Here is a 23878-nt window from a genome sequence, read left to right on the forward strand (position 1 = left end):
GTGCAGAGTTGGGAAGTTATGCTAGGCCAATTTGGTGTGAATACACCACACACAGGGGAAATTCGCTCTCGTTGTTGAGTAGTCTGATGGTACGCACAGTGCGTATGGCCGTACACCTGTAGGCGCGCCTGACCACCTCAACCATCACCAACCTTCTCTCGGCATCTAACAGCACTGCCACCTGAGTTTCTATCCTGTAAAATTAACAGAAGATTTTTTTGTAAATATGGAAGCTTCTTTTCGCAAACTGCACATCTTAAAACAGAGTTTTAATTAAATGCATTCAGTGCATTTAATTCACTCTTTTATTATAGTGATCTGGAGGAATGACCCTGTCTGTTTCATCTCTTTTTGAATACTATTCATACTGCACATACACATATTCTTACTAGTACTATTATGTTACTGTTTCTACACTACAATGGCAGTGTTACTGCACTGCACATATCATACATATACGGTTCATACTGAATATCCATATAGATCATTATAGTTTTTCTTATAATATTCTGCTGTTAATATTATATATATTATATTTATATTACACTAGCTCTCTGTTTTGTTTGAATGTCAACAGAAGTGACGTTACCCCGCCATTGCTGATACAACCTTTAACAGATCGGATCATAAATTGCCATAGCAACAAAGAGAAATGACTGAAGAATTTGTCATTGGCTGGTAGTTGGTATTGAAATATATCTTGGTGTTTGTTGGTCTGCACCAAAGGCTTGATGTATGATTGGGTATGTTGCTGATCAGATCAGAAATGGCCACAGAAGTGAAGGGGACTGGCACCACACCACGCCTTAAGCACAAACAATCTTTGAATTAATGCCTTCATGGGGCATGCATTAACATCTCTATATTCGGTTCTTTTTTGACACGTGAATCAGGGGAGAGCGCGAACGCAGTCCCCCATTACCATAAATTGTGCAGTTGAGATTCCCACATTTGGGGAATTCATACAGGTCAGTACCCGCCGAAGTGCAATGGCAGGACCTCGCCGTAGATGAACCACCTTCTTGATCATGGTATAGTCCCTGCCAGGTAAGTATGCCTTCTTAAATCGTCTCGTAAGAGCTCATTCAATGCTATAAGTTTCACCTTAAGGGTAGCTACGGTAGATTATCTTTGATAAAACATGTGGGTTGTATTCCTAATGTTCAACAACTGGCAACTATGTGGTGTAAAAATAAAAGCAAGGAATTCCGCTATATTTCATTTAAAATAGAATATGAAAACTATTCATCGTGATGCATCATGGAACCACACTGCATTGTCATTGTGTAGTAATGCACTTGCTTAGGCTACATTCACCTTCAGTTGGTACAATATACATCGAATGGGATTACAAGACAAATGTTTAACAACGTTTAATCAAGACATAGGGCTACTGTCATACTGTCTGTTGCTACAATGCCAACGTTTTACGTCCATGAGCGCCTGCCAGGAAAACAGCTAGAAGACTGGTAACGGTGGAATCATTCATAGAATCATTCAAATGTCCCGCCTTTGTAGCCTACAATCAAGAAATGTTCAAAATAGTGTACGATGTGTTTTCAGATATATTATACATTGAAACTTACAGTTGCATAGTTTTGAACTGCATAACGTTAGTCACAAATACGTGTTATTAGGTTTTAGATAAAATTCTACTCGGTTATCATCGAAAGTTTCCGGTGCAACCCTTTGAAGATTCCGACTGGCACAATTCACCGATCCGATCTCTGGTCCTCCTGAACAACTAGCCTACCCGAAGATTTTCAGATTTCATTCAGGCATGGCAGAAACGTTAGAAAAACGCAGTGCTTTTACAGTCCTGATATAGTCAACCAACATAAATAAAACTAATAATCAAGGGCATATATAAAACAAGCTAAAATTATCAAAAGGACAAGTGCAGTAAATGCAGGCCTATATGATCTGCTTCTATAGATGTCATCTACTAGACGAATAACCGAATTATTCACAACACAGGTTTACATCCTTGACAGGCTCCTACCAAGGGCACAAACCACTTTCAACAATAGTTTCCCCGAGCGTTATGCACAACACATACTAGGTTAAGCCTTATATTAACGCACAGCCATCGACTAGAGTCCCATCATCAAGTTATCAATGCAACGAGGACAAGTCAGCAAACATGTGCAGAGAGTTTATATGGCTAGAAATTACTTTTGCAAATACAGCTTTAAGTGACATCCGAGAGTGATGCAGCATATTCATTGACAACCTCGAATAACCATTACACAATTATCTTCCACATGTATATTTCCCCGAGGGGAGTGCACCGTTCCTGGAGGTACTGCAATACCAGGTCGATGCGTGGAGTGGACGGAGCAAGCCCCTATTCCATCTCCCTGTTCCAAAAATCAATTTAATATATGGTCCCCGGGTAGGGGACGTATCAGATATTAAACTGATAAGAACAGATACTACACTTGATCTTAGCCAAAAGGCCGAGAAGCGATACCAACCAACCGCTAGGGCAACGTCTATGACTTTCCGCTCTAAATTTCATGAGGACGGGTGGCACACAACCAAACATTTTCAAAATCCACAGTAGGCCTACTTCACTATTATAACTATTATTATAACAAACTTAACATTGTGCTTTATATTCTCAAAGGACTTCTGTACTGCAAAATGATATAGGTCTAATACACGGGCTATTCTATGTTAATCACGTCTCAGGGAGCCCATTATCTTAACATTTCGTATCGTCCAATCAAATTTGAGAATTTGGAAAACACCATGCCACTTTATTTATAAACCTCTTCATGTCTGTGGATTTGTATGAATATCAGATTACAAAATATGCACGGCGTTCAATAGCCTACAAACGCTAGGCTACTACAAGACTAAAATGTTTTTAAATGCATCAGCCTAAATGTACAGCTTTACGCCACCAAGTGGCAGCAGACTATATCACAACTAGGACACATGCGTGCATCAAGTTTCTCGTGTAAATCTAACAAACTTTTGAACGAGGTAGCATTTGTAGGCTAATCAAGTGGAATGGATTTGACATGGGCGTCGGAGCTATTAAGAGTTTTATAACAGCACTGATATTTCCAACTATAAAAAGTGCTCGTAAAATGGCTCCGACGCCCATGTTTACACACCAGATAAAAATGTAACAATAAATAGGAGCAGCATTAACTAGTCTATAGCCTACTAAAAGGCGTTCAGAGCCATTTCTCATTGAAAACAGCAGGTGTCCATCAAAACCAAACTCTGTTTCCTAAATCTTGTCCAATCGCACTGAAAAAGGATGGCCGATTGCACCTGGCCGAAAACCGTGTTGCTAAGCATGTTCTTAACAGTCAAAAGTCGGGTAGCCTGTTTCATCAGGCCTTTTCCACATGTGTATAAAATAAAGCACCTACATTATGAATGCAGACTGCATGGTGATTGATTAATACACCTGTGGAAAGGGAAACCAATTATAGGCCTAACCGATTTCGATTGGAAAGAGTTGCCCTACTACTTTCTGACAGTGTTTTCACAAACTTTTCATAATGCACTCCCATCCCACCGCTGTGAAATCCCCCCACGATTAAGCTAAATATGGTAGGCATAGGCCTACGTCTTAATTGCTTAATTGTATTTTTTTTATTTTTTTTTTACCTGAGACCAAAAAAGCCAGTTCAAGTGTTCACAAGGTCAGCCTCAACTTACTGTAGCCGAAATTTAGGCACAAACTACACAAAAGTTATACATGCCTACATATGCAGTAGCCTAGGCAACATCTATTTTAAATGTTAATTAATTCGTTTATTAATTACCCTACTTCATAGGCCTAGGCTACCATGTGGCCGGGAGACCTTATGGAGGTCAGTACTTGGGTCAACCGCAAACAACTGCACTGCGAGCCACATGGCTACAGTAGGTTATACTGGTATACCACAGACACATATCAAAGTTACCAAACCATGCAAAAAGGCCTACTGACCCGACAGATCATAAAACTGTACAGCAGCTGAAATACGATAAACTGCTGATAAATCGCTCTGTGATAATTTAGACCTGCCCTGATGCCAATATTGAACCAGAACGTGCAGTTATCTGCAGCCATCTTGTCTAGGAGTCGCGAGGCACAACGCAATTAGCCAACATCATAGGCTACTTGGATACAATTTGACTACATTTTCAAGAAAATACACTTCATAAAACATGCAACAGTATAACCTGTTACTGTATCGTCAGCACTCCTTGGAGAAAGACATTGTTGCCACTTACCAGTAGGCTACTTCCTTTCCATTGCTCCATCTCAATAACCTGTTCATGTGACAGTATAGGCTACACGAAAGCATGATCTTCTACGATTAAATCAAACCAGTATTCTGTAATTAAATAAACTGCTAGATAGATTCCAGCGATAGATGTAGAGTGCAGTCCTTTTAGGCAAGTCCCTCCACTTGGTGGCCATATTGCAATATATTGCGCCTTTTGGGCACTTATCGGGCATTTTATCTTTTTAGGAAGAAATGCGCTTGCGCAAGGCTTCACGACGCCGCGATATCACGACACATGATTGGCACAATGTCTTCACAACACACCACATGATTGGCTCAATGTATTCACATGTCGTGGAAGGGGTGGGACGTATGTAGACAACTGCTATTGGCGTTACAAACTCCATGCATTTCTATGGAGAAATTTTTGAGTGGCGTGTCTCCTCATTAGAAAGTCTGGTAGAGTGGCATAGGCTAACTAATTCTTCACTAAGTGGCCTGTTCGAAGGTAGGCCAGTGTCAACGGCATCCCCCACGCGAGGGAGTGCACGCGACGTAGCCTGGGATTACCGTTTTTGTACGGAACCCCCGAGGTTTTTTGTTTTGTAATTTGTCTTGCGAATAAATTGTCTTTTCTTTTAAATGTATTGCCTGTGCACACAATTAGTGTCGTCTAGCCCTGCCCCCTGGTATCAGGGCCTTTGAACATTGTTCCTTTAGAACATCTACCACCTCCACCAGTCTAAATCAATTGTATGCACCAAATTGCTATGTAGCATATGTTGTACAATCTGTATAGTGCTTAACATTGTCAGATTAATCTATGTGTCAATTCAATCACAAAACAACTTCCCAGATCAGTTTAAAATGTAACAAACCTCATCCAACTCCCCTGCATCTCCCTCACTCCTGTTATCATCTGGCTGGTGGAAATAGGCCTACATTTGACTCCTGGCTTTACAGCAGCACCTGAGCGTGTCACAGTCCCCTGCACAGTTGCAGCTGACAAACTTCATATAGGTAGGTAGTCTGCTGTTGTAGGGACTGGTGCATAACCTTGTTCTATAACCTTGTTCTTCTTGTTTCTATCCATACTCAAGAACATCCAGTGATGGACTTTGTAGCAGAAGTCAATCTCTGGTCTGGAGGTATGCCTGCAGAGAGTGCTGTGCTGCAGCTCCTGTAGTAGGAGGCAGTTTCTCAGGCTTGATACTAGTTACGTTGTCCTCATAAATTTTACATTTTGTCGGGATCCATTTACAGCCTGAAAACTCTAAGAATATTCAACATTTGTAACACTTCACCAATCTGTAATTAGCTGCTAGACTTTTTTTATTGACTGAATTGGTAATAGGTCATTTCATTTGTTACAACACCATATGGGTGACGGTCACTCTGGAAATGGAATATAAGCTACACTTGTTCCAGCCTTAGGTGGACTGCTATCAGCAAGTTGAAAGTGGAGTTGGCCTCTTCAAAGGGCCAGATCAACTTAAAATCTGATTGATGCATTCTTCCATTCACAGGTGACATACAGTAGCACCCGTAGCTAGTGTATTTGTATTGTGTGTTCGCTGAGTTGTTAATGCCCTTGTCAGCACATTGGTGTGGCACGGTCAGCAGAATGTGTATTGCCTGTAGCCTATTTTGAGTCGCTGGAGGGGTAACCTTTTTTTCTGTGAATAGGTATAGGTTTAATGCGAACAGCTTTTCACTCCTACTCGAGAACATTTATAATTTAAAAGGTACTTACTCCTTGCGGCACACACGCCACTGCTTTTATCATGAAGTATTTGCATTCACAACACACAGTACACAATCCACTTTGGAAGACACCGAGCGTGAACGGGTGCATATGTGCTGAGCAGGCCTACTGGGCCCTGAAGCCCAAGCCTCTGCCTTAAGTTACTGCTATGTTCTCCACCCTGGTATCATGGGTCCCCTCAGTCAAATAACACCGGTTATGTTATGTAATATGTCTTAATAGGGGCCCTCAATCATATAACCTGGGTTATATTAGTCACCCCTGATAACTGAATGAATCAGTCAAATAATATGGGGTGTTTCATGTCTGAATGAAGTCCCTCAGATATAGGGCCTCTAATCATATAACACAGGTTTTGTTATAGTCTGAACAGGGCCCTGTAGGCCAATCCAGCAGTTGTTATTTCCCTCTCTCTCTCTCTCTCTCATTCCTTTTTTTACTGGATTGGGTGGGATATTTCAGGTACTATTTACTTTTTATAAAACAAATAAAAATATAGGGGGATCATACGTTCCTATCTGGCCCTGGTCCAAATCATTAGGCTGCAGAATTATATTTGAGAAATAAATTGGGGAGAAACTGAAGATCACCAGATGTCTGACTTCTGGTATGGATTTTATTGATGGTCTCGTCCTTGTCAGCCGTCTGCTGCTGTGTCTTCACGTCCGAAACCTCCTCCTGGGGACGGAGCCTTTGTGGTTCTGTGTGGCACTCCAGAAACAGGTCTCCCATTCGGCCTCCTCCTTCCTGTCTCCAGCCTCTGACCTCAACGCTGTCTCTCTCTTCCTTTTCATTCGTCCTTCTGAAGCTAAACAAATTGGAAGAGTGTTTCATTCAAATTAACTGCTGAACCATTTTAATGTTTTAAATAAATAGCCCATTTATTGCTCTGAGCTCAAGTCGGTTCTGGTGATGCAAGGCTACTTCTTACACCCAATGTGAGCAGATGTATGCTACTCACCCAGAGTCGGGTTCACTTCATTCAGGAAACTGTCAAGCATGCCTTTCACATCATCTTCTTGTTCATTTTTCTCAACATTATTGACAAACAAAATTATTCATACCCCTGGCATATATGGATGTAATGTTGATTTTCTCTTGACCAATATGTTTGTTCTGACTGAAAATGACACTGCCACAACCCTGACTGAAAACCCGGATTGCTGTTAAAAAGGTGTGGTCTAGAATCATTGTGGAGATACGGAGAGGCTTGGTAGATATAAGAACCATTTTGAGAGTTGTTAATGCAAATAAAGATGCTTCCATTGATTATTTAAAAAGGGTATGAATAATTTTGGACTTGCCATTTTTCATAAAAATGCTAAAAAAAGATAAAACGATTCCATGTTTCTACCACATTCTTACAACCTTTTGGAATGTGGCAGTGTCATTTTCAGTCAGAACAAACATATTGGTCAAGAGAAAATCAACATACCATCAATATTTGCCAGGGGTATGAAAATAATTTTGTTCTTAACTGTACATTCAGTATTAAGTGTTTCCTATATGTTTGTGTCATAGGTCTGCATAAATTCACAGAATAATAACAAGTTTGCAGTGCCATCCAGAAACAATCCCTTCGATTTTTGAAATTATTCGCACATTCTAGCATAAGGAAGAACCATGGAAAACATCCTTCCACACAAACAAACTTCCCACCAGAGGAAGTTGGACATAATTTCTAACCAGCATGCATTGTGTTCAACCCGGCACGCATCACGTCATGCCAGATCTGCGCAGCACTGTCTGAAGTTGAACGAGCCATATGGTCTTTGCACTTTAAACGTCTCAGGCTCCACTTCCTCCTGGAGAGCTTCCCACCGCACGACTCTTGCACATGCCAGCAACGTGCAGGACTAACTGCAGCCAGGTCCTCTCCATGGCACAAATGGATTCCGGAAAAAGGGTATGTCATACAAAACATAATGATGAAGGCCGCAAGGCCGAAACGTTTGTCAACCCTGCTACTATGTGAAAATAAATTAGCAAAAAAAAAATGATTTTGGAGTGCGACCATTTTTTGATTTTCCAAACAAAACATAATGCCATACTATTTGACACAAAGGTTACTGGAGTATTGTTTTGTGTTTATTTGCTTTTAAATTCAGCCAATTTTCACACTGTGTGCAGTGTGTGTTTCATGAATTCACAGATTGGGATGAATACAGAGACCAAATTTCCCTCACGGGATCAAAAGAGTATATATACTTATACTATACTAATACTCCATCATAGTCATAGCCATACCTAACATGAAAAATAGTTATAGTCAAGTCAAGTCGGCTTTTATTGTCAATTTCTTTACATGCACTGGTCATACAAAGAATTGAAATTTTGCTTCTTACTTTCCCATGCAGACATAGACATGCTTTAAATACAGACAGACATACTATAGACATAGCCATAGACAATAAACATTAAATTAAAGTGCAAGACTGAAATATAGAACATGTATGTATCAAAATAGAAATATAGGACATATATATAAAAAAAAAAATAGAGGTAGTTGTGTTGTATATTTATATAGTCTTAACAGTTACATGAAGTTTAAACTTGTGCTTGTGTGACCTGTATATTTACATTGATATGCAGTATGCAGTAATTTCAAGTATATCAGGCTTGGGGGGGCGGGGGGGGGGTTAGGGTAGACAGGATCCTAGTTTCCTAGGTTCCTGGCTGGCTGGCTGGTGGGTGGGGGGGGGGCTGTCAGTGATGGGAGAGTGGGTAGAGTGTTCAGCATCCTGATTGCTTGGTGGATGAAGTATGAATAATATATATTATTTCAGCATAATATAAAAATAATATATAAAACCCCATAATGCTCCCATTTAGGTTCAAGTTCCAAATACCAGTAGCCAAAATCTACTCGTAATTATGTAAACTTCACAGTGATAGTCTTTGCATTTGCAACATTAAATAAGACCTAGGGCAATGTAAGGCTCCGGAATTGACCGACATATTACTTTTTACATCTGAATAAGGGGAGAGCGCGAACGCAGTCCCCCACTACCATAAATTGTGCAGTTGAGATTCCCACATTTGGGGAATTCATACAGGTCAGTACCCGCCGAAGTGCAATGGCAGGACCTCACCGTAGATGAACCACCTTCTTGATCATGGTATCGTCCCTGCCAGGTAAGTATGCTTTCTTGAAGTCGTCTCGTAAGACCTCATTCAATGCTATAAGTTTCACCTTAAGGGTAGCTACGGTAGATTTTCTTTAATTAAACATGTGGTTTGTACGTCTAATGTTCCAACACTGGTCAACAAGATGGTGTAGAAATAAAAGTAATTTCGCTACATTACATTTCAAAGATAAATTTTAGTTTCTATTCATCGTGATGCATCATGGAACCAGACTGCATTGTCGTTGCATTTACTTACATTCACCTTCAGTTGGTACAATATACATCGAATGGGATTACAACACAAATGTTTAACAACGTTTAATCAAGACATAGGGCTACTGTCATACTGTCTGTTCCTACAACGCCAACGTTTTATGTCCATGAGATAGCCTGTCAGGAAAACAGCTAGACTGGTAACGGTGGAATCATTCATAGATGGACCGACATTCAAATGTCCCGCCTTTGTAGCCTACAATCAAGAAATATTCAAAATAGTGTAACAGGTTTTTAGATATATTCAGTTATACATTGAAATTTGCAGTTGCATAGTTTTGAATTGTGTGACGTTCAAGTCTCAAATACTTGTTATTAGGTTTTACTTGTTATTAGGTTTTAAATTCTACTCGGTTAGCGCCGAAAGTTTCCGGTGCAACCCTTTTAAGACTCCGACTGGCACAATTCACAGATCCGATCTCTGGTCCTCCTGAACAACTACGCTTAGATTTTCAGATTTCATTTATTGGTTTGACATGGCAGAAACATTAGAAAAACGCAGTCCTTTTACAGCTCCTATGTCATCTACTAGCCGAATGATCACGAACTATTCACAACACAGGTTCATAACATTGCATTTTTTCTAAATTACTTATTGTGAGTCCATCCAGAGAAGTCTTTCCAAAACATACCACTGTAACTTGAGTAGGGCCAATTCTTATTGAGTCAGCAAACTGTTCAGGAGAATATAGAAGTCTAAAATACTTCAGAAAACATCGCTTTACATAACTTTCGAGAGAGATAAAACCATCATCGTATTCACCTACGATAACAACAACGATGTTAAAGTTTAATTTCCACATGCATATTTCCCCGAGGGGAGTGCACCGTTCCTGGAGATACTGCAATACCAGGTCGATGCGTGGAGTGGACGGAGCAAGCCCCTATTCCATCTCCCTGTTCCAAAAATCAATTTAATATATGGTCCCCGGGTAGGGGACGTATCAGATATTAAACTGATAAGAACAGATACTACACTTGATCTTAGCCAAAAGGCCGAGAAGCGATACCGAATAACCGCTAGGGCAACGTCTATGGTTCTCCGCTCTAACTTTCATGAGAACGGGTGGCACAATCAAACATTTTCAAAATCCACGGTACTTCGCTAACAAACTTAAAAGATTGTGCTTTACATTCTCTAATGACTTGATCACCGCAAAAATGATTAATACACGGGCCATTCTATGTTCATCACCTCTGCAGGGGAGACAATTAGCCTACCTACATTTCGTATCGTCCAATCATATTCGAGATATAGGCTGGCTACTCATCTTCATGTCAGTGGAGTACCGAATATCAGGTTACAAAATGCGCGCGGCGTTCAATACAAATACGCTGCTATAGGACTAACTTGTTTTAAACTTCAGAGGTAAATGTAAAACTTTACTCCACGAAGTGGCAGCACACTACATCACAACTAGGACAAATGCATACAGGAAATCGAATAAAGTTTTGAAAGAGCACAACGACCATATGCGCACCAGAGCCGTTGGGGAACTTCAGTTGATAAAAACGTAACCCCTAGGCCTACTGTTCTTATGGTGGTTTACCCTTATAGGCTATACTGGGTTAATAAAGGCACTTACAAAGCACAAGGTGTTAAACCCACATTAATGCATTCAATTGTGTCTCAGATTTGAACAGTGTATACTTTTAGTATCCTGTACTATTTAATACTCAGTTGTGTCCCTAAATGGGATCTGCACATCCAGATAAACAGGCTTGATATTTAACAACACCCAAATGATCAGGGTCTACTGGGACAAATAACAATTCAACCCAAAAGATAACACCAACGTGAAACTGAAATTAACAGCTAATTGTCAATTCTAAATCTTTCCTGTACTATGACAGGAATGGTACACTTTGCCCTGAATTTCTGATTGGATACTGATCAGCAGTACAGCTCCACTAATTGCCTCCCTGACATGGGCCCTAAACCCAGAGCCTCTTAGCCTGACGAGCCAGACCCACATTAAAATGTAGGGTCTGGGCACTCACCGTTTGCAGTGCTCAGTCCGAGGGGCGGGATAATCGGTTGTCATTCAAATGCCCTTTGCACGCAATAGGACAGCGCTGAGTCCCATGCGTTCTCACCAGCGGAGCTAGTTGGCTAGTTCAAACTTTTGCCAACTTAAAACAAGCTTAACTCGTGTTACACTATTGGCCAACAGCAACATTTATCTTCTTTGTTTTCAAGTAGCAGGGAATTCAAGCCAAACCGTTGCAACTCTGCCATCAATCATTATGTTAAGCCCGCCTAACGACTCTATACACGATTTGATTGGCCTAATAGAAGTTTAATTTTTCGAGATCACAAGCCAATGGAGAGTTGCTAGACTAGCCCTGGAAGCAAATGTAATTTGCTGCCGCTAGGGTGCATCTAGATTTCTAGGCTAAGAGCCTCTAGCTGGATGGAGGCGCTACCTCCCCATGTTATTCATGAGCCACTGGGGTTCGTAGCATTTACAATGGATGGGAAGGAGAAGCTTGGGGACGAAGACCCATAAAAAAGATGCAGTAATTTTCAGTAATGGTAGACATTGCTTCTGGATCCTGATTGATTAATTCTGATATACACTACCATTCAAAAGTTTGGAGTCACTTAGAAATGTCCTTGTTTTCATCATTAATGTTGTAAATTACTGTTGTAGAAAGAAATGGCTGATCTTTAATGCAATTCTGTTTTCTAATCGGATATCATTTTAAAAGGCTAACTGAGAAAACATTGGAGAACCCTTTTGTAATTATGTAAGCACATAATGTAATCTGAAAACTGCTGGCCTGATTAAAAAAAGAAAATGCAACTGATCTCAGCTGATATTCTGTCTATAATGGAGTGTACTAGAAATGTCTAAGTGACCCCAAACTTTTAAACGGCAGTGTATGTATGTATGTGTGTGTAATATTCACATAATAGGCCATAAATTGACTAACAGACATCATCACTTCTTTCCTTGACTCGGTTATGCCAAGAGTTTACCCAAAGTGGTAAGTAAGTTTCAAAGTGGCTACTGAGGGACGAATTTACCTACCACTTTATTCGAGAGCAAGATACACAGCCCTTCAAATTATTCCAAGTCATAGATAATTTGGATCACATTAATCAAATAAAAGAACATGTTTGTTGCAGCCTGACACAAACATTTATATTTTCCTCCATACGTCTCCATTAATCATTTGATGATTGCCTATACTCTACTGAATGTTGCAAACAGGATTTCATTCAGTAACATCAACCATAACAAGTCTATTGGCAAGATATTCTGTTGTCAAGTAACAGCTGTTTTTCAGGTCATCATCTTTTGCCAAAGCCAATTGTAGTAGAAGTATTCTACATGGTAGCAGAACAGTGTGCAGTCACCAGATATATAGCATCAAGCTTGGGTCGGGCAATTTGTGCACCCCAATCACAGCATTGTAGAAGGTGCTTCACTGGCTACCACCACTTAATACTGAATGGTCACAGTTCACTTTTTGTGTTGTATCAACTTGTAACTCAATATATAATCCCCATCTCAACCCTCAAGCCTGAAGTGGAGGGAGCATTATTGCTGAGGCCTATTCCATAATGTTAGGCCAGGACAGCTGGGCATGTTGGGAAAAAAATGAAAGTTACTACAGAGAATAAAACCCCTAAATTAACAACAAAAACCACTCATTGACAATGAAACCTGACGTAAGGTAGCATAGATTTGCACTATGGCCTATAACTTAAAGGTAAATAAGTAGCCTAGACCTACTTGCTTTAGTGCAAGTTTTAGTATGACCATATGACTACCAATGTTCTACTCGGTAGCTCCAAAACAATTCCCGCTGCAACCCTTTCAGCATTCCGACTGGCCAATAAATAGTTCACTCTTGAAACGTAACCTCGTATCACAATAGTTAAATTGAGATGTACGACTGATGTCGACTTAATTCTTTCGCTCCATACAATAAATCACACCACAACCACAATATCCACCACTACGTTCACTCTATTAACTGACTTACATTTCAACAAGACTTTTTCCCCGAGGGGAGTGCACCGTTCCTGGAGGTACTGCAATACCAGGTCGATGCGTGGAGTGGACGGAGCAAGCCCCTATTCCATCTCCCTGCTCCAAAAATCAATTTAATATATGGTCCCCGGGTAGGGGACGTATCAGATATTAAACTGATAAGAACAGATACTACACTTGATCTTAGCCAAAAGGCCGAGAAGCGATACCGAATAACCACTAGGGCAAAGTCTATGGTTTTCCGCTCTAAATTTCATGAGGACGGGTGGCACAATCAAACATTTCCAAAATCCACGGTACATAACTATTAACAAACTTAACAGTGTGCTTTACATTCTCTAACGACTTGATCACTGCAAAATTATTAATACACGGGCTATTCCATGTCCATCACGTCTGCAGGGGCCATTACCATAACATTTCGCATCGTCCAATCAAACTCGAGAATTTGGAAAACACCATACCACATTTATAAACCTCTTCATGTCTGTGGATTTGCACTAAATATCAGGTTACAAAATGCGCACGGTGTTCAATACAAAAGACGCTAGGCTAAGGCTATTTTTTTTATTTAACAGGTAGCCAAAATGTAAAGCCAAAGATTGTTAAGCTTTAGGCTACTCCGCCAGGTGGCAGAACACCATATCACAACTAGGACACGTGTGCATATTCTCATGTTGGCTAAACCGAACAAAGTTTTGAACGAGGTAAACGACCATTTTCGCACCTCGACTGCGTCACTAATTGGACAACTTCAGAAAATAGTTTAAGTTTGACTGCCCCAGCATGTTATCAGAGAGGGTTGAAGCATCTACAGCGATCAAGGATGTTTGATGTTAGGCCTAGGGTTGCTTATGATATGGATGATATAGACCTCTAGTTCGCCTACAAAAAAGCAAAACCAAACCTCTTTGCTTCCTAAATTTGACTAGTTGCACGAAAGCGCTTTGAGTGTCCAGAAAAGCGCTATATAAATGTAATGTGCTGTTGAAAGGCTCTCGGTGAGCTCATTTATTTCCTGTGGAGCCGGGTGTGTTTGAACCTGCAGGTATTCTGAATTAGTGTCTACACGGACTCCGTTAGGTGTTGCACCTAGTGAATCTGCACGTTACGATAAAGATAGACGTATAGACACTAATTGCATCCAAAGCGGCAGGTTCAAACACACATGGCTCCACAGGAAACAAACAAGCTCACCGGGAGCCTACTAGTCCATTGTCCTTTAGCACTAAACAGGTTGGCCGACTGCACCTGACCGAAAACCGTGTGTAGCCTAATTCGATTGATTTATGGCTCTGACCTGGACAAATCCTCCCAGTAGTGAAAAGGGCATTAGTGACATTCTATGTAGGCTACAATTAAGTTATAAATGGCAGACTAGGCCTATAAACACTTGGATAGGCTTTTTGGTCTCTGTAAAAAAAAAAAAAAAACATGCATCAATTAAGACGTAGGCCTGCCTATTTAGGTCAATCACTTACATGGGGGGGAGAGGGGGTCACAGCTGTGGGATGGGAGTGCATTATGAAACGTTTGTGAAAACGCTGTCAAAGTGGGAGGCTACGTAGATAGGGCAACTCTCAATCGAAATGGCTTCATAGGCCTATTCATGGGTTTCCCTTTTCCACAGTATTAATCAAGCACCATGCAGTCTGCATTCATAATGTAGGTGCTTGATTTTATACACCTGTGGAAAAGGCCTGATGAAACCCATAGACTTTTTGACTTAAGAACACGCGTATAGGCCTACACATGCATGTGACAAGGTCACAGCCTGCAACTTGTAGCTTATTGATAGGCTACAGGAAATGTAATAAGAACAAACACAAACTACACAAAAGTTAAACATCAGCCTACATTTGAAGTAGCCTAGTCAACTAATTTCAATGTTAATTAATTCGCTTACTTCGTTAATGCCACAAAGGCCTATAGCTACCATGTAGCCGGGAGAGGTAGGCTAAGTCCTTTCTGATAGAGGTCAATGGCAAACAAATGCACTGCAAGCCACAACGGACGAATATCAATGTTACCAAACAACGCAAAAAGGCCTGACGACATATCTTAAACTGTACAAAAGCTGAAATACAATGCCGATAAACTGCTGATTAAACGAAGCTCCGTGATAATTTAATTTAGACCTGCCGTGATCTCTTATATTGAACCAGAACGTGCAGTTATCTGCAGCCATCTTGTCTACAAAGTCGTGAGGCACAACACAATTAGCCAACATCATGGGCTAGGATATGCATTCAATTTGACACAACAATTCCAAGAAAACAGACTTAATAAAAACATGTAACAGTCTAACCTGTAACTGTATCGCCAGAACGCGTTGGAGAGATACATTGTTGCCACTTACTTACTTTTCAACGCTCCGTCTCAATAGTCCTTTCGTGCGACAGTGCATAGGCTACACGAAATCATGTCTTCTACGATTAAGTCAAACCCATGTATTCTGCAATTAAGTAGGCTAAACTGCATAGTAGATTCCAACGATGGATGTAGCGAGTGGTGTAGGCTAGGCTAATTCTTCACTAAATGGCCTGTTCCGAAGAGTTCAATACATCTCACCTCGATAAACCGGTAGGTCAGTGTCAAAGGCATCCCCACGCGAGGGAGTGCGCGTGACGTAGCCTATCGTGGGATTACCGTTTTTCTACGGAACCCCCGACGTTTTTTTAATTAACAGCATAACTCTCAAAAATAATTTCAAGTTTTTGCCTGAAATTGCACTGTGCCTATTTACAAGTTCCCACCTCTTCTGGGGCCTACCATCAAATGTTGGACCTCTGTAGAAAGCTGAGAACCTCTAGTTTTCGTAGGAAACAGTCAAAATAAATGTGTGATGTACTCACAAAGAGTTACAGAGGCTAGAATATAGTTTTTTTCTTTCTGCCGGATTACAAGCATCTCTAAACTGACCACATTTCAGCCCTCTAGGTCTCTTGATATTCCTTAGAAACACAACTGAGCCCTAGCACCAGGTCTAGTGAAGTTGTGTGAAAAAGTAGATCAATATAGAATCAAAATATGAGTGCTTTAGACTATTATTTGCCAAGGTATGCCCATGCGTTTTGTAAAATGCCTATGGATACTCCCTATAGGACTTTCTGTTATCCAAAATGCATACTGACAATCAAATGCTTACTGCACATGAACCCCTTTGTGTAGAAGCATAATCCTGGTCTCAAATTAAAGGTAACACTTTGAGGTTTCATGCTTGTATTTGGATTATACTTCAGGGGTTCTGATATGGAATGACTACACTAAATATGGAATGATTACAAAAATGTCTCTATTTTTGCATTTACTTTGTTGGTTCAATGAGTGTATGTAAGATAGACTATACATCTGTACAACTAATATTGGATAACACAACATGAATATTCAATTTCTATGGATTCTTGTGAATATTTCAGTACCCAATATGTTGCATCTACTTATTGTGCGGCAGCTACACTGCAGCCAGAAGTCAGGGTAGCACCAAAAGCGGAAGGGGGGGAGGGGGGCATTTTGGATCAAATTTAATTGAGACATAATAAGATTAATCTAAGAATGTTAAGCACTATACAGATTGTACATGGTTGCTACATAGCAATATGGTGCATACAATTGATTTAGAATGTTTGGGGGAGGGGGGTAACCGTCCCGCCGGCGGGACACTGAAAGTTATGTGGTTTTTAAACTTGTTTTACGAATAAAATGTATTTTCTTATTATTATTATTTTGTTTTGCTTGTATTATTAAATGTCTTTTCTTATTGTTCTGTGAACACACTTAGTGTTGTAGGCCTAGATTAGCCTAGGCTATATCAAAACGGACAAAATGATTTAGGCTATTAGGCCCGGGCTACATTGTCATTTTGCATAGGCCTAGGCTATCATATGGACTATGCTCCTTAAATAAATAAAAACCTCGCAATTTCAAAAGATATACCTAATTATTGGTAGCTATTCTGTATCGCAACAGCCACACAGTGGTTCAATGCAACATCAGCCTCTTGGCATAGGGCCTATACCTCACATGAGGTCCTATTTTAAAGTTGGCCAATTTTAAGTTGTAGCCCAGCCTACTGAAATAAGACCATCAATTGGACCTATGCAGGTTGAACTTTATAGAAAACTAGGAATACACACACACACACACACACACACACTAGCCTACCGTTCATATGTTTGGGGTCACTTTCCATGGAAAATTTCCATTGTGTTTTTTTTTACATTATGTGCTTACGTAATTGAAGGGTTCTCCAATGTTTTCTCAGTTAGCCCTTTTGAAATGATATCAGATTAGAAAACAGAATGTGCCTTTGGAACATTGGATGAATGGTTGCCGATAGTGGGCAATGTAGATATTGCAAAGATCAGCCATATCTTAACGTCATTTACAACATTAATGATAAAAACGAAAAAGGACATTTCTAAGTGACCCCAAACCTTTGAACGGTAGTGTGTGTGTGTGTGTGTGTGTGTGTGTGTGTGTGTGTGTGTGTGTATGTGTGTGTGTGTTATTGTGCAGCAGCTGTAAATTGAAGTTAATTTACCAGTTAAGCATTATATAGCACCAGGAGAGGGCGGTGTTGGCAAAGGTAACCATCAGGAACCTCATTCCTCAAATCTCATTCAACAGAATCTCATAAAACCCAAAACCTCTCTCTCACTCTCAGACACACACACACAGACACACATAGAGAGAGAGAGAGAGAGAGAGGGGGGGAGAGAGAGGGAGAGAGAGAGAGAGAGATGTGTGTGTGGTGCCTCCTACTTACACTCTGACCTGAAGGCGCCATTTTTCAGTTTCTGAACACTGTCTGAATCGAAATCGCTGTGATTGGCTGATAGGAACAAAAGTGTCAAGTAGTGATCCAACAGTTGTTCTTCACATTATATCATTGTTATTACACGTTATGAAAATATCATAAGACTGTAATGTTGCTTAAACATTATAGTAAGCTGTCAATGTTACAAATCAATGTTTTGAATGCTGATATTCTGTACCATTCATGCTTTTCCATCATTGTTAGTAATATACTTTTATGTCTCAGCACTGTCCACCATCTCTTTAAGTAGTTCTTCCTGGAAAATCCCATAGAAGAATATTTCCTTTTAGGTGAATTTATCTGTCCGCACATAATTCAGTGTTTATTATCACACACTATTACCATACTCGCTTAATTCTCACATTCCATATAGTCAAGACATAACATGCAGGTAGTGCTTCTTTCAGAGACCTGATGATATGGGTGTGGGGCATTTTGCAATTCATCTCTTGCACCATGCTACAGCCAGATTTATGTATTTCATAAACTGTCTCAAGCAAGTTGGAAGTTTCATAAGTTACTTGGTGGTAAAAGTTTGTGTGTGTGTGTGTGTGTGTGTGTGTGTGTGCGTGCATGGCTGTAGTGGTAAAATAAGAGGTGGGTAAACTATGAACTCTGTGATCACGGTAAGGTGGACTGCGCCATGCGATATCGGAACATTCAGGCATTCGAAGGCATTCAGAACATGTTTGATGACCGTAGGGGTTATTGCCCAATGTTTATAACAATACCAGTGGTATGGTTCCTAGAGTGTTGATGAGTGTACATTGTGTGTGTGTGTTACTGTGTGTATATGTTTTGGATTCTTGAGCATTTCATGTTATGTAGATATGTTTTCTGTGGTTTGAATCCTGAATGGCGAGGTGTGATCTTTCCAGTGAATGCTATCTTGTGCTCCAAAGCAGGCTTTATTTACAATGTGTCTGACAAGATGCTGGAGGTGAACCCAGAGAAATGTCATGCTAATCCAGTGGTGTAAACATGCATACAGCTGAAGGCGGATGAGTCATCCTCAGACCCCATCCCCCTCCAACCTACACACTCACTCATGCCTGGTACCCCACAACAGTATGTCTAGGCAAATACCAGTCCCATGGGCGCCAGACAAGAGGAAAAGACCCAAACAAAAGAGGAATGTCATAATGTTTGTCAGGTTGATCCTGATTCACCTGTCTCTGTATTAACGTGTTAGCGCAACACACACTCACACACACACACACACACACACACTTTATCGTGTTAGTGCAACGCGGGTGGGGAGTGAGCCAACCAGACTTATGGCTTTCACAATCGCCATGGTTTCAGTCTGCACCTGATGCTCATAAACAACCTGAGGGGTGGCGAAGGGTAACGAGGTAAAAGTACTTTCTCTGACTCATCTGTAGACTCTGTGGAAAGACAACAGTGTGACAGTTGAGATGTCCTGAGGCCAAATTTATCACAGTATATGTGTATAACAAAACAGGCACGGACACACAATATACAGAACTTGTTCCTGAAATAATATTATTTTTTTAGTACAGAGCAGTGATGAATGAAGTGAAAAAAACTGGTAAAACGTGGTGTTCAGAACTTATCAAAAGCAAAACATGTTGCCATGAGATGACAAAATAAATAGCTAATGGTTGTCAATCTACAAATGAGCAGTTTTTTTCATAACTGCTTACAGACATTTTCAAAGCTCTATGTCTTTTTCTCAAAAGTCTCTACACACAAATCCAATAGTTGGTCACGCAAAATGCAAAATACCAAGTATCTCTTGCAAAATGAAACAGCATTCAATACATTTTTTGTTACAATATTACATTTTTGATAAATCATGTATACACTGTTGCTCAAAATATAAAGCTATTCTCTCTTTCATGCACTTCAATGTATATATGTATATTTCCATACAAGAGTGAAAGTCACCTGCAGATAGAAATGTTGCTGTTATGAATACAGTATTTTACAGCACACACACACAAAAAGAAACTAAGCAAACTACAACAATCATCACATAGTTGGACAGAAACCAAATACAAAAGGCTGATTTTTCCAAAGACAGAAATTGCTGTTTTTGTGTGTGTGTGTGTGTCTGTGTCTGTGTCTGTGTCTGTGTTTGTGTGCGTTGGAAGGGGGAACAGTTTGGCGTGTGTGTTCATAGGCAATGATTGGATGGTGTTCAGTAATGTAATGAGTGTTTGCAATAAGTGGTGAAGAAGTGTGGCATTTATGTGGCAAAATGAAACCAAGTGACTTCCTATTAGATTTTTGTGGAAATTTGACTGGAGATATAACAGCCTGGTATGCAACAGCACTCAGCAATACCATAAAGCCCTAACAAGAGTAGTGAGATCAGATGATTGTTCCACCAGGTGTGCACTACCCAACATTCAGGAAATTTACATCAGGAGATGTCAGTCCAGAGTAAAGAAAATCATCCCAGTCACCCCAACAACTGTCTCTTCTCTGTCCTATGGTCTGGGAAACATTACCACTTTCTGAAAGCCAACACTGAGAGAATGTGGAAAAGTCTTTTTACAGAACTGTTAGAGAAACTGTATTTGTGTGAACATTTACAAATCACAAATAAGGCAATAAAAAGATGAACCCACCAACCTTCCATAATCCATCTTTTTTGGGGATTTCTTTTGGAAAAACATTAACAGATTCTAAATACATAAGAGAAAAGCATAATCTATTTGATATTTATTTGATAGCTATTGTAATCATTTAAAACCTGACTGGCCTCTTACATAATCTGCTTTTTGGAGTTTGGCATTGAGCAATATGTCACAGAAAAGAGTATAATACGTCAGCAGCTTGTTCTCACATCATGCACATAATCACAGTCACGCTAACACACCAGAGAACGACCACACGCGTATGGGCACCCCCCTACCCCAACACACATTTCCCATAGAATGCACGAAGACATACACACACACACAGATCCATAGATCTCCTTTCACTCTATACAGAAGAGAAGGGGCAGAGGTGGAGGAAGACTGAACTGAGGGGTAGCGAGCAACATTTGTAAGATCTCAAAAAACAAACAAAACACAGCCAGCGAGGCCATAAAGGTTAAGGTTTCAACACTAAAAGTTCCACTGCACTTAAAGCCCTTAAGGGTATAATTGTATGTTGCAAAACTAGAAAAAAGGTCTTCACTCATAGGTGTGTTCTGTGCTTCCAGACACTTAGTAATTATTCAGACTGTAGTTTTTCCCAGAGCGGGTGAGGATTTGACTGTGTGTGTTTGTGTGTGTGTGCATGTCTGTTTTTCTCTCTCTCTCTTTCTCTCTGTGTGTGTGAGTGTGTGTGTGTGATATAGCGTCCACTAGGATCAAATGATGGGAACCCATGTGTGTGTTTACTTCCCATTAGAATACAGAGCCCTGGATATGAGGGGAAAAGCATTGTTTGAAGCATGTGTTTGCCAAGACCATAGCAGAGTAAAGATAGATGTTTGGAAAAAGAGAGAGCAAAAGACAGACAGAGAGAGAGAAATGAGAGACAGAGATAGAGGTATCAAAGTGAAGTACCACTAGTCTTCTACACAACCACAAACCACAGAAACACACCATGAAGCCCTTGCTTTTATAACTACTGCGTCATGAGGGATCTAGTGATGGGAGTGTTATTATATTGTGGTCTGAAGTTGATGGGTGAGATTGGGGAAAGAGAATAAGAGTGCTTTAGAGTGGATTAGAGTTGCTGGTTTTCTAAGCATATTACGCCATGTCACTGACACAGTGCGACGAGCGCTCTTTCTTGAATGTATTAATATTTGTTGCCATCGAATATTCCTAAAGCAACATGGAGCTTTTACCATTTATAGAGTAGGCTTTATCTCTGTAAGGCTAACTGACCCCCCCCCCATAGGCCTCTAGTGATTTGAAGAAGAGATAAGCAAATAAGCCATTCCTAGCTGGCTATTAACTCTTTCTTGTCTGCCAATGCAAATATCATTTAGTAAAGAAGTAATTTTGCCCAATTCGTTCAGTCAGGAAAGAATTAAATTCACTTCATCATTTTGTACTCTGGGTCAGAAATCCTGCAAAAAACAAATATGCATGAACAGTTTCGGCTTTCACAGTGTTGTCTACTGTGGGCAATTTGCAATGTGGCTTTTGTCAGTGAGAGACAACTGTTGGTGTTGGTGTTTGCCGTCTGTTAGCTAGTTAGCACACTCTATACAGTGTTTCCCACAGAATTTAATTCTATTTGTGGTGGTAGGTTTGCAGAATTAACTCGAATGCAACAGTTTTTAACAAATTACTGCAGCGCGGTTATGATTCTAACCAGATTTAAGCCCAATTTGGTACAATCAGGAAAATCATTGTGTGGTGGTCAATGTTGATATTGTGGTGGGCCGCCACAAATAAGTCAATGTATGGGAAATACTGGTCTATAATGCTTCATTGATCAGACAATGGTGCAAGGTTAGTCACAATGGTGCAATACTGGATTCTTTGCTAAAGCTATGCTTGTTGGAAAAAACGTTGTCTAAGCAATCTGAATTGCATGGATTTTGTGCGGGTGTTGGCTTGATCTCTGACTCGTCTGTCATATTTTCGTTTATCTTGTTGATGGGCATTTGTACGTGGACACCAGGTGATGACTGATCCCCAGGCTGGTGTGGACGTGTGAAAATGGCTCCAACCCCTCCGCATCGCTTTTTCCCACCATTGTTTTGCAGGACCCACAGGAAGTAAGCTCTCTCACTGGCAGGAAGTGAAGTCTCTCAGGCCTGTGCAGTCTCAGTCTGTCATGCGACACTGAACTTGACCATCTGTCCGATCCACCATGTCCAAAAAGTAAGAGGGCTTTGGGAACCAGACTCAGGGAAGCCATCTGGGCCGTGATGAAGGGGAAAAAATAGTACAATGAAATGGCCCTGAAACGAATCGTCCAATCAAAGCCAGGCTTGCACCTGTTGCTCTCATGCGTGTGACAGTGAGGGCCACTGGATTCACCTGCTCCGTTCAGTGGGGTGTTTTTATTTCACCTCTCATTTAATGTCCAGAGTTCATACACTGGCTGGAGAAGACGATACAGAATGCGCTGTGTCTATCTCTTTGTCTTCCCCCCTTCTTTGTCTCTATCTCTGTTTGTGTGTGTGTGTGTGTGTGTGTGGGACAAGTGGGTTTGCTTCATATGGCACTTTGCCAGGCCACCCAATTACACACACAAACACACACACACACACACACACACATGCATAGATTCACGCCCAAGCAATAAGAGATTCCAATGTTTTGACAAATCAATTAAAAGTGTTACTTGCACACAACTACCCCTTCATACACATAAACATTCCCCTACCCTCTCAGGTAAACACACACACACACACACACACACACAAAACACACGGAGCGCGCGCGCGCGAGAGAGAGAAAACGCACCAGAGTCTGCACACACACGTCACCCGTGTGCATGTAAACAGTGCCCTATTAGCCAGCTGTCCATCAGGATGTGAATGACGTTCTTGAAAACATCCTCTTAGACAGCAGGCCACCAGAGGAGGGGGTAGGGGGAGGCGATGAAGGTTGAGAGATGAATGAAATAACAAGTAGATGAATGAAACACCTCCGAAGGAAGCACGGCAAGGGGGAGTGTGTGTGTGTGTGTCGGGGGTATGGGAAGATCTTAGGGAAGTCCTCCTG

The 23878-nt window shown here is 40.7% G+C and overlaps 5 non-coding genes across 5 annotated transcripts; all 5 read right to left on the reverse strand.

Annotated features, from left to right (window-relative positions):
• Positions 1 to 890: 890 nt before the first annotated feature.
• On the reverse strand, positions 891 to 1055 carry LOC125311086. The gene has a single exon (XR_007196417.1). It is a non-coding gene; the product is annotated as a U1 spliceosomal RNA (small nuclear RNA).
• Positions 1056 to 2280: 1225 nt separating this feature from the next.
• LOC125311090 lies at positions 2281 to 2471 on the reverse strand. Its single transcript, XR_007196420.1, has one exon. It is a non-coding gene; the product is annotated as a U2 spliceosomal RNA (small nuclear RNA).
• A 6510-nt stretch (positions 2472 to 8981) lies between these two features.
• Positions 8982 to 9146, reverse strand: LOC125311085. The gene has a single exon (XR_007196416.1). It is a non-coding gene; the product is annotated as a U1 spliceosomal RNA (small nuclear RNA).
• A 1075-nt stretch (positions 9147 to 10221) lies between these two features.
• Positions 10222 to 10412, reverse strand: LOC125311092. The gene has a single exon (XR_007196422.1). It is a non-coding gene; the product is annotated as a U2 spliceosomal RNA (small nuclear RNA).
• A 3012-nt stretch (positions 10413 to 13424) lies between these two features.
• Positions 13425 to 13615, reverse strand: LOC125311091. The gene has a single exon (XR_007196421.1). It is a non-coding gene; the product is annotated as a U2 spliceosomal RNA (small nuclear RNA).
• Between the last annotated feature and the right edge of the window lie 10263 nt (positions 13616 to 23878).

Source organism: Alosa alosa, chromosome 17, assembly GCF_017589495.1.
Source record: "Alosa alosa isolate M-15738 ecotype Scorff River chromosome 17, AALO_Geno_1.1, whole genome shotgun sequence".
Classification (NCBI taxonomy): Eukaryota; Metazoa; Chordata; class Actinopteri; order Clupeiformes; family Clupeidae; genus Alosa; species Alosa alosa.